Raw genomic sequence first — 20,399 nt, forward strand, 5'->3', positions numbered from 1 at the left:
ATAGGAAGTTTATGTGTGTCCATTTTTAGTTTTTGGCAAAAGTCAGATTCATTTTGATAATTTTCTTATTGTTTCCTATTCTTTTAATTAATTCCTTACCTTTACCTAATTTTTCATCAGAAAATTGATGACAATATAATACTGATTTTTCCTTTTGTTTTATAGGATCATGCTGAAACTTTGATAACCTAGAATAAAGTTAGATTTTCTAGATGAATTTTTCCTCTAATGTCATTATATCTAATATTATTTTAGTTAGCCATCTAGGCCTTAGAAGGTATTAACATTTTGTTAATTCTGTTATGCTTCAAATGCTAAGACATTTTAAATTTATGTTCATGCACAAATAGCACACAATCAATTTAAGTAACCTCAGAATTTTTTTATTGGATCCTTACTGTGAGCAATTCTTGAAGTAGCTTCTTGTTCTTCTTTTGAAGTTTCTTTGATTTTTAAAGCTAATTGGAAGTGATTTCAAATGCTTTTGGACTTTCCTTAAGCCACCAAGACTGGCAAATGTTACAAATGCCAGCATTTTTTTTCTTATAAACACTTGAGAAAAGTTGATAAACCTTCTAGGAAATTGCACTTTGAGGATTAACACAAACATGGGACTATAAATTCTTTTTTTAAAAATATTTATTTTTTAGTTGTAGTTGGAAACAATATCTTTATTTTATTTATTTATTTTTATGTGGTGCTGATGATCAGACCCAGGGCTTCACACATTCTAGGCAAGCACTCTACTGTTGAGCCACAATCCCAGCCCATGTGCTTTTGCTAAATATTCAAGTTTTAATTTGTCCACAAGTCACTGTAGTACATATTGCTGTTTATACAAGTTGAGGTATTCAATGTGTAAACCCTTATTTCTGAAAGGAATTGCATCAATGCAACTGGAACTGGACCTCTGTCATTTATATAATCAGTACATGTTATTGTCCTTTAAATGTTATCCTCTTAAATAACTTCAGAAATATAATCTCAGGCAAATTTAATTTCACCCTACCTAGCCTATCTCTGGGTTACAGATAGCACATTTATATCAAAGTGGTTTTATATAGATATATTTCTCAATAAGTCAATATAGAGTCATGGATATTACCCAGGTTGGATAATTGTCACAACCTAATATTCTGTAGTAAGTACATGTTAAAAGCGATATTCTAAATTCCAGCCGGGCGTGGTGGTGCATTTCTGTAATCCCTAGTGGCTTGGGAGGCTGAAGCAGGAAGATCACAAGTTCAATGCCAGCCTCAGCAAAAGCAAGTCACTAAGCAACTCAAAGAGACCCTGTCTATGAATAAAATATAAAATAGGGATGGGGATGTGGTTCAGTGGTCGAGCGCCCCGTAGTAGTAGTTCAATCCCCTTACCCCCACTCAAAAAAATTTCTAAGTTATTCAACAATAAATTTTTGAACTCAATATAATTTCCATAGTAAGTAAATGTTAAAAGCTATGTTCTAAATTCCAAGTTATTCAAAACTTAATAAAATTTTGAGGTCAATATAGTTTTGAAGATTGCTGATCAGATATGTATTTTATCCTTTTCTATCCAGTATCTTTAAATTAGCAAATAAAACTATTGTGTTTGAATGACCTCAAATTACACCCCAACCTAAACTGCACTTCAATTTGAAACTATTCTTTGGTTTTAAAAAACAAAGTCCTCACTTCTTCTATTTGTACCCATCTATCCATCCCATGATTCATTGAAGTGTTTTTTAAACCAGAAATAGGATTGCCAATGGCTGAAGTAAGTGTGAACAAAGCCAGTCAAGGAACCCAGTCTCCTAGAGCTAACAGTACAGAGACAAACATTACTCAAGAGATCACTACAATGAAAATAGAGTTATGAACTGAAATAACTGTTCTGGAACAAAGGTACCTGGTTCTCCGAGGGCTCATAAGAAAGAAATATGACTTCAATTAAGGAGTCAATTCAGATGCAATTTGAAGGGGCATTCATGGCCAGAACACCTAGGGCCTTCTATGTAATCATAAAAATTTTGGTCTTTATTTCAAAAGCAGTGGAAAAACCACTTAAAGAATGTAGGCATCAGGGCAACATCAATAGACTTTAGTTTTAGAATGATGGTATTGTGTGAAGAATAAGAGAAGAGACTGGAAAGAGACCTGGTAGAGAGAAACTAATTCTTCAGTTAGTAAATGTGATCCCTGTGGGCATATTGTTAAGAAAATTGTTTATTACATTATGCAGTATCCTGAGAGGACTTGAGGGATAATTGTCCCTCCTGACTCAATACTAGGAATAGATGGCCTAACCCAAGTTACTGTTTGTTTTATTTTATAAACACTAGAAATAATGAAACCAATTATACTCTCATATTTTCTTTGGATTCCAGCAGAACTAAAGCCAAGTTTGTGGCCTTCCTCATACCTTTCAGAGCATTGGGCTCTAGGGTATTGCATTTTGTGCCTCCCTCATTCTTAGTTTAATTTTTTGTTTGAATTCATTTTTCTTTGTCTTAATTCTTTTTCTACATAATATCATCTTGTACCCTTGGAATGAAAATGTATGAATTATTATATAAATTCATGAATACTATTATATTGAAATATTAATATAATAATATTAATATATTATTAAGTATATTGTGTCCTTTGGAAAAATGTCTGAAAACAGGAAAATGTTTTGTCAATTTGCCTAACATATACAATGGTTAGATACTAAGAACTGAATGGGGGAATTTATGAAAACAGTTTTCCTTTGCACACTGAATTGCCACTTAAAGATTGTGACAGCCAATTTCTATGTTGTTATGAACCATATTGCTTCAAGATGTGTAAAACTGGCAGGACCCGAAATTCCAGACAACATTACCACTTGGCTTTGGAGCATGCTCATGATATCTGTCATTGTGCAATATTCCTTGGAATTCATGAAAGAATGTGACTACTTCTAATTTGAGATATGGAGAAAAAAAGATCTTATCTTATTTAGCACAGTGATAATTCAGTATTTTAAATGTATCCAAGATTCTTGGAGACAGTACTTTTTTCAGCAGTCAACATGCCTTAGACATTATAATAAATTCAGTCAATGAGATGTATTTAGAAGATATTTAGAATCTTAATTGGAAATAGATAGTTTTTCCATACTTTCTCAATAGAAGGATATTTTACATTTATATCAGTTTTCTTTTAAAGTCTAGAAAATAGTAATTATTGTTTTAGAGAACTTTAAAGTTAAAGGTAAGATAAGAGCAAGTAAGATATTACCTATATAATTGGTAGGGTCTTAGAACTCTAACAGACAGACATAAAACTGCCTGGCTATTCTTTCCAGTGAGTTCTAAAGCTTATGTAAGGTAGTCCCTCAGATGGGGAGGGGATACAAGTGAGTTTCATCAGAGAAAATATTCTCTTCTTAACAAATTGTCCTGATTGATTATAGTGGAAGCTAATTAAGGCCTCTATTTTTTAATGACATTTTTCTGATTTATTCTTAGTTTAATATATTGGCATCATCAAATATTACTTTAACACCAGTCACAGATGATATTTAAGAGACATCCAAAATAATTTAAGATTTATACATGTTTTAAGTACCATTTACTCAATCTATTTTTTTCTTCTTTTCAGGTGTAGATGACATTAAAATCCATTTTGATGTAATTGTATAAGCATGGAATGTATCTTATTCTAATTAGGACCCCATTCTTGTGGTTGTACATACTTGTGGGCTTCACTTTGCTGTATTCATTTATGTACATAACAAAATTATGTCAGATTAATTCCATTGTCTTTTCTTTTCTATACCCACCCTCCCTTTATTTACCATTGTCTAATCTACAAAACTTCTATTCTTCCCCTCTCCTGACTTATTGTGGGTTAGCTTCCACATATCAGTGAAAATATTTGACCTTTGATTTTTTGGGATTGACTTATTTCGCTTTGCATGATATTCTCCAGATCCCTCCATATACTGGCAAATGTCATAAAGAGATTCTTCTTAATGGCTAAATAATACCCCATTGTGTATATATACCACATTTTCTTTATCCATTCTTCTTGATGTTCTCCATAGCTTAGCTATTGCAAATTGTGTTGCTATAAACATTGATGTGGCTGCATCACTATAGTATGCTGATTTTAAATACTTTGTATACATACCAAGAAGTGGGATAGTTGGGTCAAATGGAGGTTTAATTTCTAGTTTGAGTTAAGTCTCTTGAAAACATATCATATACATTGGGACTATTTATTTGAGGAATCTCCATACTGCTTTCCAGAATGTTTGCACCATTTTGCTGTCCTGCCAACAGTGTATGAATGTACTCTTTCCTCACATCCTTGCCAACATTTATTGTTACTTGTATTATTGATAATTTCCATAATGACTGGAGTGAGATGAAATCTCAGTGTAGTTTTAATTTACATTTCTCCAATTGCTAAAGACATTGAACATTTTTTCATATATATGTTGACCATTTATATTTTTCTTCTTTTGAGATGGGGCTGCTCAGTTTCTTTGCCCATCTATTGATAGGGTTCTTTGTTTTTTTAGTGATAAGGCCTTGGTATATTCTGGAAATTAATGCCCTGAGATGCGGGTGGCAAAGTTTTTCTCCCATTCTTTTTGTTTTGTTTGTTTTGTTCTTTTTAGTTATACATGACAGTAAAGTGTATTTTGATATATAATACATACATGGAGTGTAACTTCGAATGTTAGTGTTTGTACATGATGTAGAGTTACACTGGTCATTTATTCTGATATAAACATAGGAAAGTTATGTCAGATTCATTCTACTATTTTCCCCTTCTCATTCTCACTCTCTTTTTGCTACTCGCCCCACCCCCCACCATTGTGCGTCAGTATCTGCATATCAGAGAGAACATTTGGTTCTTGTTTTTGGGGATTGGCTTATTTCATATAACATGATAGTCTCCAGTTGGCAAATATTCCATTGTTTATATATACCCCAGTTTCTTTATCTATTCATTTGTTGAAGGGCACCTAGGTTGATTCCATAGCTTAGCTATTTCGAATTGAGCTGCTATAAACATTGATTAGCTATGTCACTATAGTATGCTGATTTTAAGCCCTTTAGCTGTATACTGAGGAGTGGAATAATTGGGTAAAATGGTGGTTCCATTCTAAATTTTCTGAGGAATCTTCATACTGCTTTCCAGAGTGATTGCACTAAATTGCAGTCCCATCAGCAATGTATGAGTATACCTTTTCCCTCACATTCTCACCAACATTTATTGTTACTTGTATTCTTGATAATTGTCATTCTGACTAGAGCAAGATGAAAGGATTTTCTCTTGTTCTTTAGGCACTATCTTCATGCTTTTGATTGTTTCCTTTGCTATGAAGAAGATTTTTAGTTTGGTGTAATTTCATTTATTCATTTTTTTAGTTTTACTTCCTGTGCTTTGGAAATCGTGTTAAGGAAGTCAGTTCCTGAGCTGATATGTTGAAGTTCTGGGCCTACATTTTCTTCTAGTATGTACAGGGGTTTTGGTCTTCCTAGGTCTTTGATTCACTTTGAGTTGACTTTTATGCAGTGTGAAAGATAGGGGTTAAATTTCATTCTACTATATGTGGATTTCCAGTTTTCCCAGCACCATTTGTTGAAGAGGCTGTCTTTTCTCCAATGTATGTTTATGGTGCCTTTGTTTAATATGAGGTTAGCATACTTAAGTGAGTTTCTTTCTGTGTCTTTTGTTCCACTGGTTTTCTCACCTGTTTTGGTGACACTAAGGCTTCTGATCTTAATTGGCTTCATCTGGTTCGCATTTGTCAATTATTAGCTGGTTTTTCAGAATGGGTACTCTAAACTAAGGCAAATTGAATTGCTGTTTCATTATACAGAACTCCTTTACGTACTAGTTTCCTGAAGTGAACATTCCTCAATCTGTCTTTAAATTCTGCATTCAATTCTGAGGTTGGAAGCCTTAGACTTATGTATCTGAACTCATGAACATCACTTCTGTCTGTGGCTTTTCTCTTGTGTGTGGCCTTTTAGTAGCTTCCCTGTGTTTCTGATTGTGTATATTGATGATTTTGAACATCTAGTAACATCTTGTCAAATATCTGGGCTTGATTTGTTTTCCATATACTTTATGCTCTTGGTTTTGCTCTCTCAGAATTCAGGATATTTACATTCCTTCAAAAACTTTGCTAAAAAGCAAAATCCTGGTTCTTCACCTTGTCCCAGCTGATCTATGCCGGCCCAAGGAAAATAACCACCTACCCTTAAAATAAAAAAGAGAGAAGTAGACTTATAATTTTCCAAGTGGGATCCTGAATGTGAGAATGGAAGAAATTGACTACATATTCTCTGTACTATGAATCCAAAATGTAATATTCATAATTATTCATATTATATACCATCTGATAGCTATGCTAAAAATATCCATTTCATTGTTCATTACCTGCAAAATTGTGAGACTCAGGCATTCTTGCAAATCCTTGAAGGCAATTTGGGACAAAATTCATAAAATATAGGATGATCACAAAAATGAATCTAAGTAAATTTAAACAATGGCACTATTTTTCCTCCAATTCATAGTACTTAAATTTATTACAGACAATAAATGTTCTTCATGGAATATGACTTTATCCTTAACTAGAATCTAACAATATTTTTCTGTAGGATAATCTTAGAATTAGCAAGCCTTTGCATTTAGAATATGACAATGGAATTGGGAGAATAGGGGTTATACAGTTCTTAGTGTTTTGAGTAACACACTGTATTAGAAGTTAGAAAAAAGTAGCAAGCTCATGCTTAACTTTAGATTCAGGTTTGTTCCAAATAACTTCAAAGATCAATTTTGGTCTGATAATTGACTGAACTGAAGGAATTTAAGGAAGTTGGGGTTAACAAAGGAATCTAGGATCTGGAGTTTAGTTCAGTTCATGAACTCACAGAGTTCTATGGAGTAACTCTGAATGTTGGAGTTGAGCTATTGAGGCAGTTCAACTTTCACGTCAGGTTCATTATGGTTCAGAACAATGCCTCAAAACCAACTGAGCATCTGTGGCATGGAAAATATGCCAACCACATATATTCTGCCCCTCTGTAGGCTATGTTAACTGGATATTTGGTAAATAACTTTCCTTTGGAACTCTAGGGTCTGGAGTTTGTACTACACTTCTTTATACTGTGTATTTCTTATTTGTTTGTGTCAGCTGAGACATAGAGCAAATGTTTGGCAAAGGATTCCAAACTGTTAGCAATACTTAAGCAATGCTAAAAGTATGTGGAATGTAATCTCTATTTCTCAATTTGTGCACTGTTATTTCTAAATATAAAATCCTTCTAAGATCTTTTTCTGGATGGTTCTATTCTTATTCCTTAAGAAATATAATGAAAATTGTAAAATATCGCAGAGTAGTTTAGCTCACACATGGCTGGAATCAGGACCTAGGTTTTTCATTTAGTGGAGTGTAATAAAATGCTAGTTTTCTAGGAATGTAAACTCTCTAGGTATTATTTTCCTTGCCTGTAAAATGGGATTTATAGTAATTACTCCTGGATCAATTTTAAAACATAAAGTAATACCTTTAAGTTAGCAGAGTGCCTTATACCTGCTAACTTAATACTCAACAAATTGTAATGGTTTTTGTTTAATGCCAATAATCATTCTTAGTCTCTAGGTCTTATTTAAACTTAAAATATTTTAATATTTTATAAGTCTTAAATTCTGATATTGTATATTATATTTTAAAATCAAATTTATTGAGATATAATTTTCATGCCATAAAAATTGTACCTATTTTATGTGTAAATTTCATTGTCTTAATTCAGGCTGTTATAATAAAATGCCATAGCCTTGGTAGATTTATAAACAAAAGAAATTTACTTCTCACAGATCTGGAGGCTAAACATCTGAGATCAGGTACCAGTGTAATCTGGTGAAGGCTTGATTTTCAGTTCCCAACTGCTGACTTCTTGTCATAATGGGAAAAGAGTGAGAGAATTTTTCAGGTCTGGGGCATTGATCTCACCATCATGACTTAATTTCCTCCTAAATATCCACCTTCTAATATTGATACCTTGGGAATCCAGATTTCAACATACAAATGTGGGGTGGTGGTGAATACAAGTATTCAGTTCATAGTGGTGGATACAAATATTCAGCTCATAATAACTAGTTTGAAAAAAAACTTACATTTCTGGTAACAAATGTATTGAAAAATATGTAAAGTATTTCCAGCACTCCAATCATGTTCTCTAAGACTTTTTCAAATAATTTTCTGATCTTATCCCTTCTCATTTGCTCATTGTAGAGGGTATATATTTTGACTTTTAGATTACCTGGTTGGTGACTACATATCTGATACTCTATCTTACCTACCAGTGCTGATTTCAGACTCTTCCACATTTGTCCAATTTTATAATTAACCCCTATCCCATATCTAATGGAGGGTCTGCTTCTGTAATTTAATTTTAACTGATAGTTTCAAAAGGCTAATATTTTATTTACAAATTTACTCTATGTTTAAAAAATTATTTGTCTCATACTAGCTGAAAATAATGAAGAATTCTGTAATATATAAAATCAATGAATTTTGATACATTTATGATATGTAAGGAATGTAGTTTATATTCTATATTTTTGATCCAAACTTTTTGTTTAATTATTAAGAGTCATTATCATAAACATTCCTTACAGAATCTCTTATAATTAAACAAAATATATTTTAATAATATTTATCATATGTGTGCATTTTATGGAATGATGTGCTCTTCAAAATAAAAATATTTTTGAAGCAATGCAGCATTATATTTCTCTAGGAATATGAATTTTGAGTACCTTATGAAATTTTTACTTAATACTGACCTTACCCCCAAAGCAAGAACTACATAGATTAAAAAAAAAGTCTTCAAGGATTTTTATGTATGAATTTTCTTCTGTTTTGTTGATGTTGATAAACTTGGGAAATGAAGTAATCACAATCAAGTTTTTCTTTAAAATGAATATCCTTTTTAAAAACTCATTTATTTTTATTCTAATTTGTTATTATGACAGCAGACTGCATTATAATTCTTATTACACATATAGAGCACAATTTTTCATATCTCTGGTTGTATATAAAGCATATTCACACCATTCATACATACATGTACTTAGGGGAATGATGTCCATCTCATTCCACTATCTTTTCTATCCTATGCCCCCTTCCTTCCTCTCCCACCCCTTTGCCCTATCTAGAGTTCATCTAATCCTCCCATGATCCCCCTCCCAATCCCACTATGTATCAGCTGTCTTATATCAGAGAAAACATTTGGCATTTGGTTTTTGGGGATTGGCTAACTTAGCATTATATTCTCCAACTCTATCCATTTACCTGCAAATGCCATGATATTATTGTCTTTTATTGCTGAGTAATTAAAATGACTATCTTAAATGATCAAACATCTAGACCATTTACAATGATACTCTTAAAAGGCCTATTATTTAGGCAATTACATCACCCATTCTTTGGCTTTATTGCTGAGTGTCTCATTCAGGTTGGTGTAACAAAATACCATAGACTAGGTGTAGATGTGCCAGTGTATCACTCAGTATAGATATACTGGTTTATAAAAATGTTTCTACATTAAGAAAATGCAGCCTATCACAGAATGACAATCAGAAAAGAAACAAATGTATTATTTAAAATTGTCATTAAAATAATTAGCCTACTTTTACGCATATTAACCAACTGTTTGAGTATAGAGATTTAAAGCAGCTTTTCTTTCATCATGAAGTAGCACAAGGCATTAGTCAAGCTTATTTCCTTGTCCAGAAGCATTTTTATTTTTAAACTCTAGGACCATTCTCAATGTCCTAGAGCACACAGATGGCATATTTTATTTATTTATTTATTTATTATTTGGTTGCTCAAAACATTACAATGATCTTGACATATCATATTTCATACATTTGATTCAAGTGGGGGTATGAATTCTTATTTTTACCACGTGTACAGATTGCAGGATCACATTGGTTATACATCCATGTTTATACATACTGCCATACTAGTGTCTGTTAGGGAGGGGATAGGAAAGGCAGCAGAATATAACAGATGGCATATTTTATAGCCAAACAATATGTGGGTATCACAATCCATTGTGCTTAGCTGGTCTCACAAAGCAGAGGTAGGCTGTCCCCAAATATGGCTGTCAAGATCACTCACCTGAGGTCATGCACACTGGTGGTTGTTTTCCTATAACATTTGGAAGGTGAGGCTGAGAGTGTTATGCCACCTGTACTAGTTATAACCTAATTCTTAATCTGAATTAGTTTTCTTCTCATCTCCTGGCATTTTACTAACTTATTCTGTTAACTTTAAGTAACAATCTCAAGTATTAGGTCCGAGCATTCAAAGTTGAATAAGACATGATCTTTTCCCTAAAGCTTATGGTTTCAGCATACAAGTAGAAATATCCTGAGATAGGCATTTAAACAGAACAGAAAAATAAAACAGACTGAAAGCAATTATGTATAGTTTACAGTGTTATTGGAGAACATAGTAATTTCCTCTTTTTGGCAGACTGAAAAGCCGGAAACGAAAGGTATCACTTGATCTGTAAGGGTTTTATGTGTGTACTGTGTTTGTGAGTTTGGATTATGGTGATGAAAAGTTTGAGTGAGAAACTATCCCAAGCAGAATGATATGGAAATGCTTTGATCACACAGAAATTCCACTTTTTTTCTTTTCTTTCAATTTATTATTTGTTTTCATTTTGAAATTCCATTTTTCATATGCAAAAAGGATGTGAAGTAACTTTAAAGTAGATATATATTCACGTTTTTAAAAACAGTTATTGGGCTCCTAATATATTTTAGGCATTCTGGGGGACACTTTTTCATCTGTTCACATTGGTCAACATAAAAAAGCTCTTATCCTGGAAATTTTTTCTACCTGGAGATAAATAACAAGCAACAAACCCGATAAATAAATAAATTATGCAGTGTCTTGAAAGTGATGGTGCTATGGAAAGTAGAAAATTCAGGGCAGTGTAATAGATCATTGGGTAGCCAGGATTGGAGAGAATTGAAATATGGCAATCTTAAATTGGATGGCTCATGTATAAATATGATCTGGTCAAAGACTCAAAGGAGGTGAGAGTATAGAGGAGTGGAATGTTCCAGGCAGAGGGAAGAGTGAGTCAGTAGATGGGCTAGGTGCAGAATGAACTGTGGGGAGGATAGTATGAGAGCAAGGCAGAGGTCATGTGAGAGGCTAGCTGTGGGGTGCGCACAGATTACATAGGGCCTTGTAGAGATCTATAGGCTCTTAGGAGGACTTCAGCTTGTAATCTAAGTAAGGTTAAGTATGACTGCTGGGATTTTGAGCAAGCAGTCATACTGCAGACAGGTTTTGAAAGGATCGTTCAACTGCTGTGTTGTGTGAATAGGCTGCATAGAGGCAAAGTTGAAAGCAGGGAGGACTGTGAGGAGGTTGCTGAAGTAATCCATATAGAGAGAAATGTCACTTGAACTTGAGTCTCAGCAGTAGAGATGTGGGAAGTGGTCAAGTTCCGGATTTAATTTTAAGATAGACCTAGCACAAATTTATGATGATTTAAATGAAATTGTGAGAAAAGGAGAGAAGTGAAGTATCACTCCAAGTTTTTTTTTTTTTTTTTTTTGAGAGAGTGAAAGTTATTGTCAACTGAAGAACTGAAGTAGGCATAGTTGAGGTGGATCCTTATTGGAGGCTTGGTTATGAATATCTCAGGCATAACTGGCTATTAATTATCCAGTTAAAATGTTGAGTGTGCAGTTGTTGTGTTGCAGATGTTCAGAAGATAGTGTGGAGTTATAGTCAGGTGCTGCACAATGACGTTTCAGTCAATGAGGCACTGCATATACCATTGTGCTCTCATGATTTTAAAATAGAGCTGAAAAATTGCAATTGCATAATTTTGTACTGTACTTTTTCTGTTTAGATATGTTTAGACACAAATACCATTGTGTTACAATTGCCTATGGTATTCCGTATAGTAACATGCTATATATGTTTGTAGTCTACAAGCAATAGGCTATACCATATAGCTTAACTGTGTAGTAGGCTATACCACCTAGGTTTGTGTAAGTATATTCTTTGATGTTCACAAAATTACAAACTCACCTAATGATGCATTTCACAGAACATATCCTTTTTCTCAAACAACACATGACTATATTTGGAAGTCAGCACAGAAATGGTATTTAAAGCCCAAGACTGGGTGAAATCTCAGAGTGTGTATAAAGGAAGAAGAGAAGAGATTAAAGCACTGAACACTGAGATGCTCCAACATTACATGCATGCATACTTGTGAATACATTGTTTATACACTGAACACATACATATCATATATATAATAAGATATATAGAATAGATAAAAATAGAAACACACACACACACATATATATATAATAGATACAAAATAGAAATACACTCATGTATAAATAAATAAATTTATATATATATGTATGTATGTATGTGGTATATAGATATATTATTATGAGGACAAATTGTGAGAGATATTATAAAAAAAGAGAATCATTGATTTAAAGCTTGGTACCTTAGAATATACCTATATTCCCAGTGGTTTGGGAGGCTGAGGCAGGATTGCGAATTCAAAGCCAGCTTCAGCAATTTAGAGAGAAGCTAAGGAACTCAATGAGATCCTGTCTCTAAATAAAATTTAAAGAAACAAGGCCAGGGATGTGGCTCAGTGGTTAAGCACCCCTCTGTTCAATTTCTGGTACCTCCGCTCCCCCTGAAAAAAAAAGAAAGGAAGAAAAGAAAATCAATGTTTTGAAATGCACATTCTGATATATGATAAAATAATTTTTTTGGACTATAAAACGAATTTGGAAGCTCTGAACTTTCCAGTGTTTGCACATGTTGGAGTAACAAGTGAATAAGTAGAAGCAGCTGAACACAGGCTGAAGAAGAGGTAGAGGTCTTACATTCAGGGCTCATATAAAGCTGTTTGATGCATATACTTACCCTACACTAGCTATATAGAGACAGAATCCATTCTAAATGAACTTGGTCTCTGCTGATTGTTGTGTGGTCCGTCTTGTAGTGTGGGTAAACTGAATATTGGTATGCTTATGTGAGATTCTAAAGTTCATAACTTTCCCTTTTAGACTGAAGAGTCTTAAAGGATCTGAACAGTGTCATGAACAGATCTGTTCACTCAAACTTTTGTTTGTTTACTTATTTGTTTTATTTTAAAATTTGGGTGCAGCAGGGAATAGCATGGATTAAGGGTACAGTTCTTCAAACATCTTTAGAAGACATGGTTAGTCATAGTGATGTGGAAATGGAGATCACAGGATTAGACTGGAGAAGGATTTAGAAGACAGGAAAAACAAGATTGGAAATTTATTAATGGGGCTGAGATTCCTAGATATGTGGCAATGCAGATGGAAGCATTATTAAGAAGAACAGAAAATATTGTCAGAAGAAGATTTAGAGTGTAATGTGTAAGTTTTGTATATGTTGAACTTGAAAGACCTGAAAGATAAACAGTCATTTCTACTTCATTTCCATAATGTGGGTGAGAGTAAAAGGGTTATAAATAAATATTTGGGAATGATTAAAATATGCATAGGCAACGGTGAAAATAGGGGAATTCAGAAAATTCTTCCATCAATATATTTCAAACATTCTATCAAATTAAAATTTCATAAAGTACTGCTTTGATCTTTGATTCCTTTTCTGATCTTTGGTGACTATGGCTTGAGGGACAAAGTTGCCATTATGTATCATAAAAATCTCTTCACAATTTGATCAAACACTGTGTTTTCAGCTTTATCTCACATTACATGCTTCACTTAGTCTGTTCTGAAGAAATTTGTTACTTTTCACTTTCCCTGTTATTTCCTGTATACTGGTCTTTTTGCTTATAAATTTTTATGTCTCTATAAAATCTTTATTTTTTGTTTAGATGCTTGTGTCCGCACAAAATTCATTTTGAAGTCCTAACCCCCAGTATGATAGTATTTGGAGATAGGGCCTCTGGGAGATAATTAAGTTCAAATGAGGTCATGAGGATGAGGACTCCAATATGGAAATAGTGTCCTTTTAAGAAGAGGAAGAGAGACCAGTCTCTTTTCATCCCTGCCCTTCTAAGTAAGAAGGCAGCCATCCAAAAGCCAGGCAGAAAATTTGATGGGGAGCCAATTAGCTGGTACCTTAGACTTCCCAGACTCCAGAATTGTAAGAAATAACAATTTCTTACAAGAAATAAATTTAAGCAATTAAGTCTATGGTATTTTGTTGAACATCCTTTGCTGACTAAGATAATTATATATTTTCTTTGTTTAAATTTGTTCTGCATTTAATATTAACATGTTTTATTTCTGTCAAATTGTACTTTGAAAATATCTAATTTCTAAAAAAGATTCAAAAATTATAATTGAAATAATTTAAATGTAAAATATGCTATTTTGTCTTTTTTAAAATGAGATTTTAAAAGCTTCCTTAATAGAATATAGTGAAAACACAAATCATACTAGATTACAGCATTAGTATACACTTTCCTATAAATCTAAGAAGTGGATTGTTAGGCGTAATTAACTCTCTTCTATTTACAGCTATCCTTTATAAATTGGTGTCTCTTTAGGCAGAAAAAAATATATAATGTGATTAATATGTCTGGGAAAGTCTAAGTGATGTTTTATTAATTGTAGCTTGGAGGATACTAAGCAAAATTTACCCAAGCAAAGAAAAGTCAATACATTTGATATTGGGCAAGCCAGAAATAGACATCTGTTTTCAATTAATTTATAATTTAATCAGTCAAGCAGGTTATGGAGGAAATGAGGCATTTCCTATATCAGTCAGTAATAAAAAGTCTGATTGAGATGCTTTTTTAAAAAGAGAGTCTTTTTAAATTTACATTTAAATTAGTGTATTAGATTTAGAACCAACCTCAGTGACTATCTTAGGTAGGCTGTTTTATGATAGCTTGCCTCATAAGCAGAGAGACTAAGTGACCAGCCCAAGCTTAAACCACTATTTCTGCAACCTAGAGAGATTAAGAATTTGCCCATTTCAGTAGCTGCATAGTAGTGAATATAGGATTTTTCAATGATTTCTTTCCACTATTCAAAATGTTTGTGTTTTTAAATGTCATACTCTTCTGAATCCTATTAGGTGTTAATTGCATATAAATATTTATGAATGTAATGCATACATATGATAATATTTGCACTATAGGCCTGAGATGAAAACATTGTTCAATACAAGTTAATTATGAAAATGCTTGTATTTTGTGCACATTAATAAGGTACAAAAAAGAACGGTTAAACTCTTTGAAAAATATTGATTGGAAGTTATAGTTTACTAGTTTATAAACTATTTTAAAATTGATTCTATTCCATATACTCCTCTAGGAGTCTGGAGTTCAGAACCAGCTTATATTCTAAACTAATTATTAATGATAAATGAAACTATAATCTTTTACAGACAGTTGTAAATTGTCTATCTCACTTTTGGACTGTCCACTTTTATAATGGAAGTATCAATAGCATACATAATGCTCCCTCAAGATTTTGTTTATTTATTTTATTTTTATTTTAAAAATCTTGTTGTTGCAGAGTATAGAATGGGTTAAAGATGGAGATCTAATAAATTGTAATGTGAATGCACTTGTATAGCCACCAATCCAAATAGACTTAGAAAATAATCAATATCACAGAAACTTCCCTTATTCCCTTGGGGAGGGTGAGTAATGACATTACTCACCCTCCCCAAAATAATTGCTGTTCTGTTATCTGTAACCCTAGAGATTTAAGCTAGGTTGGCATTCATTGAAGTGGCTGTTTTAAATAAAACTACAACAAGCATATGTCCACTTATTTTTAGTATATTATTAGGAGCAAAATTGCTGTATCAGACCTTAGAATAAGCCAAAACTAACACTGACTTCCCAAGACAGTGCACCAATTTTGATTCCCAAGGACAATGCTTAAGTTGTTTAATTACTATAAATCTTCACTTATGTTTGTTATTGTTATTTGTACATGTGTACATGTATGAGTGTAAGTGTTTCATATTAGTGTTCTCATTAGTATATATTAATATTTCATTGTGGATTTAGTTTGCATTTCTTTAAGGGTTAATGACATTGAATATGTTTGGCCATTTGAATATATTCCTTTGTTAAGCACCTCTGCATCATGTCCTTCATTGTCTGATACTCTTTTTTTTAGAGTTTTTTCTTTTTTATTTGTTCTTTTTAGTTATACATAATAGTAGAATCCATTTTGACATAATTATATATGCATGGAATATGTTATTCTAATTCATACCCCAGTACCTTTTTTCCACCTTTCCTTTCTCTTTCTACTGCTTTCTTCTCTCTACTAATCTCTTTTTCATTTACCCAGTTATTATTTTTTCAATTAATTAATTCATTTTAATCAGGTATATATGACAGCAGAATGCATTTTGATTCATTGTAAACAATTACAACACAACTCTTCATTTCTCTGATTGTACACGATGTAGGATCACACATATATGTAGTCATACAGGTACCTAGGATAATGATGTCTATCTCATTCCATCATCTTTCCTACTTCCATACTCCCTCCTCTCCCCTCCTTCCCCTTTCCCAATCAATGATTCTCCATTTTCCCTATCCTTCCCCCTCCCCATTATGGATCAGCTTCCACTTATCAGAGAGAACATTTGGCCTTTGGTTTTTTGGGATTGGCTTACTTCACTTAGTGTGATATTCTACATCTCCACTCATTTACCTGGAAATGCTATAATTTTATTCTCTTTTAATGCTGAGTTATATTCCATTGTGTATATATACAACAGTTTCTTTATACATTCATCTATTGAAGGGCACCTAGGTTGTTTCAACAGGTTAGTTATTGTGAATTGAGTTTCTATAAACTTTGATGTGGCTACATAATGGCCATACTACCAAAAGTGCTATACAGATTCAATGTGATTCCAATTAAAATTCCAATGTCATTTCTTATAGAAATAGACAAAGCAATCATGAAATTCATTTTGAAAAATGAATGAGACACAGAATATCCAAAGCAATCCTTAGCAAGAAAAGTGAAGCAGGAGGCATCACAATACCAGACCTTAAACAATACTACAGAACTATAGTAACAAAAATGGCATGGTATTGACATCAAAATAGATATGTAGATCAATGGTACAGAATAAAAGAGACAGAGACAAACCCACATAAATACAGTTATCTCTTACTAGACAAAAGAGCCAAAAACACACATTGGAGAAAAGATAGCCTCTTTAATAAATGGTTCTGGGAGAACTGGAAATCCATATGTAGCAAAATGAAAATAAACCCTTATCTCTCATTATGCAAAAAACTCAACTCAGTGTGAATCAAGGACCTAAGAATTAGTCCAGAAACACTGCACCTAATAGATGAAAAAGAAGGCCCAAATATTCATCACATTGAATTAGGCCCCGACTTCCTTAACAAGACTCCTCTAGTGCAAGAAATAAAATAAAGAATTAATAAATGGGATGGACTCAAACTAAAAATCTTTTCTCAGGAAAAGAAATAATCAGTGAGGTGAAGAGAGACCCTACATTTTGGGAGCAAATTTTTGCCACACACACACATCAGATAGAGCACTAATCTCCAGGAAATATAAAGAACTCAAACAACTTAACACCAAAGAAACAAAAATCAATAAATGTGCTAAGAAGCTGAACGGACATTCTTAGAAGAAGAAATACAATGAATCAACAAATATATGAAAAAATGTTCAACATCTCTAGTGATTAGGGAAATGCAAATTAAAATTACTCTAAGATTTCATCACATGCCAGTCAGAATGGCAGTTATCAAGAATACAGACAACAAAAAGTGTTGGAAAGGATGTGGGCGAGAAGGCACAGTCATACATTTCTGGTGGGACTGCATATTGGTGCAACCAATCTGGAAAGCAGTATGAAGATTCCTTAGAAAACTTGGCTCTTTCTGTGGACCCTTGAGGTCAGAGGAGCCGTCACAGAGACCCCAAAGGAAAAGGATCACTAGGCAATGCTGAGCTGACGTGGATCTGGGGTGAACAGTCTGGGCCTCTCAGAACACACACTGAGCCCGGATTGGCTGAATTCAAGCTCTGTTTGCCTGCTTCCTGCAGACAAACAGCTGTAACTCAGCACTAATCCATCCAGCTGAAACAACTGGTCAGCCCTTCTGATCCTACGGAGGTAAATGCCTACCGAGCCTTCATAGCTAGTGGCCACAGGTTTGAAACGGGGCTTGGGAGAGACAGTAAGGACCCACCCGTTGCATTGGTCGCCCGGCAAAGGGAAACGAACTGTCGCCATTTGCAAGAGACACCACCATGGCAGAGAACTGACGTCATCAGACTGCGGCGGAGGAGATAACTTCATTGAAACCTGCGGCTACAGGTGTGTAATTCCCTAGCCTTCCCTCTCCACACATCGGGGAAACCTTAAGGGCCCCTCCCAGCTCTCCCATAAGGGCCCCTCCCAGCTCTCCCGTGAGTGCGATAGCCAGCCCGAGGGAATCAGAGGTGGCACGGGACCCGCAGCGCGGAACTACCGCTCCCACTAGGGCTCACAGCTCAGGTCTCTTGCACCAGCTACTGGGAGCATGGCTACCGGAGGGCAAGTAAAATTCGCTGAGGATTCTCAGCCCCAAGCTCTACAAACTTACAGTCTGAGGGAATGGCAAACTGGAAGAGTGTGCCCAGTCATTCATGAAAACAGGGCTCCCGGGAGCAGCAGACCTGGCGTGTAGCCAGTATTGTGGTGAGCGGCACCCGTGAGAGGGGCCTGGCTAGAGGAAAAGTGGGAAGTGACTAGACACAAGAGGAGGCCCTAGGCACTCAGAATTGGAGACTCGCCCAGTCTGGGAGGAGCTGCTGCACAGTGATTCGTTCACGTGTATTAACAGGAGAAACTTGGCCTGGTGGGCACAGCGCCACCTACTGGAAGAGAAGTAATCAAACTCTAAGACTGCATTTATTAATTTTTTTTTCTTTTTTTCTTTTCTCTCTCTTTTTTTTTTTGATTTGGGTTTTTCTTTCATTTTCATTTTTCTTTCTTGTTGTTTTTTTTAATTTTTTTTACAATTTTTTAAATTTTTTTTTCTTCTAATTTTAATTTTAATTTTTTTTATTATTTAAAAAAATTTTTTTGTTGTTTTTTATTTCCTATTTTTTTCTTCTTTTGTCTTTTCATTTCTTTTCAATTATCTTATCCCCCCTTCCTTGAATTCTACCTGCTTACTCTCATTCTCTTTAGTGACTTCTTCCCTTCCCTTCTAATACCTTTCCTCCCAAGCATCAAATAAATTTATAGGAGTAAACAGTAACTCAGCAGTCAAACAGAACAAGAAGTAACATGAGCAGCTTCAAAAAGCAAGGAAGAAAAGGAGTACAAACAATGCAGGACAGCTTAAATATTCAGGAGGACCTAGAGTCATCAGAAAAATGGTCATATAAAGAACTCAAGGAACACCTTAGACAGATGGAATGGAACCTTAGAGAGGATACAAGACAGCAAATTCAAGAAGTGAAAGAACACATTGAGAATGAATTACATAAACAGATAAAAGAAGAATTTAAGCATCTTTATCAGGAGATAGAGATTATAAAAAATAATCAAACAATAATTCTAGAAATGAAGGAAACGATAAACCAAATTAAAAACTCAATTGAGAGTATCACTAACAGAGTGGAACGAGTAGAAGCCAGAACGTCAGATAATGAAGACAAAATATATCATCTTGAAAAGAGTCTAGCCAACTCAGAAAGGCTGGTAAAAAATCACGAGAAAAACATCCAAGAGTTATGGGATAACATAAAAAAACCAAACTTACGAGTCATCGGGATAGAAGAAGGTACAGAGATTCAAACCAAGGGAATGAGAAATCTGCTGAATGAAATAATTACAGAAAACTTTCCAGAAATAAAAAAGGAAACAGATATACAAATTGAAGATGCATACAGGACACCGAGCACACAAAATCACAGTAGACCAACGCCAAGACACATTGTTATGAAGATATCCAATATACAGAACAAAGAGAAAATATTAAAAGCTACAAGAGAAAGGAGACAGATTACATTCAGGGGTAAACCAATAAGGTTAACAACGAATTTTTCATCACAGACACTGAAAGCAAGAAGGTCATGGAACAATGTATTTCAAACACTGAAAGACAATGGATGCCAACCAAGAATTCTGTATCCAGCAAAATTAAGCTTCAGGTATGACAACGAAATAAAAATCTTTCATGATGAACAAAAGTTAAAAGAATTTGCAGCCAGAAAACCAGCATTGCAAAGCATTTTGAGTAAAACACTACACGAGGAAGAAATGAAAAACAATAACAAAAACCATCAGTGGGAAGTGCCTCAGTAAAGACAGAGGGCGAGGGGAAAGATAATCATGGA

The sequence above is a fragment of the Spermophilus citellus genome, assembly GCF_964194105.1.
Source record: "Spermophilus citellus genome assembly, chromosome: 16".
NCBI classification, from domain to species: domain Eukaryota; kingdom Metazoa; phylum Chordata; class Mammalia; order Rodentia; family Sciuridae; genus Spermophilus; species Spermophilus citellus.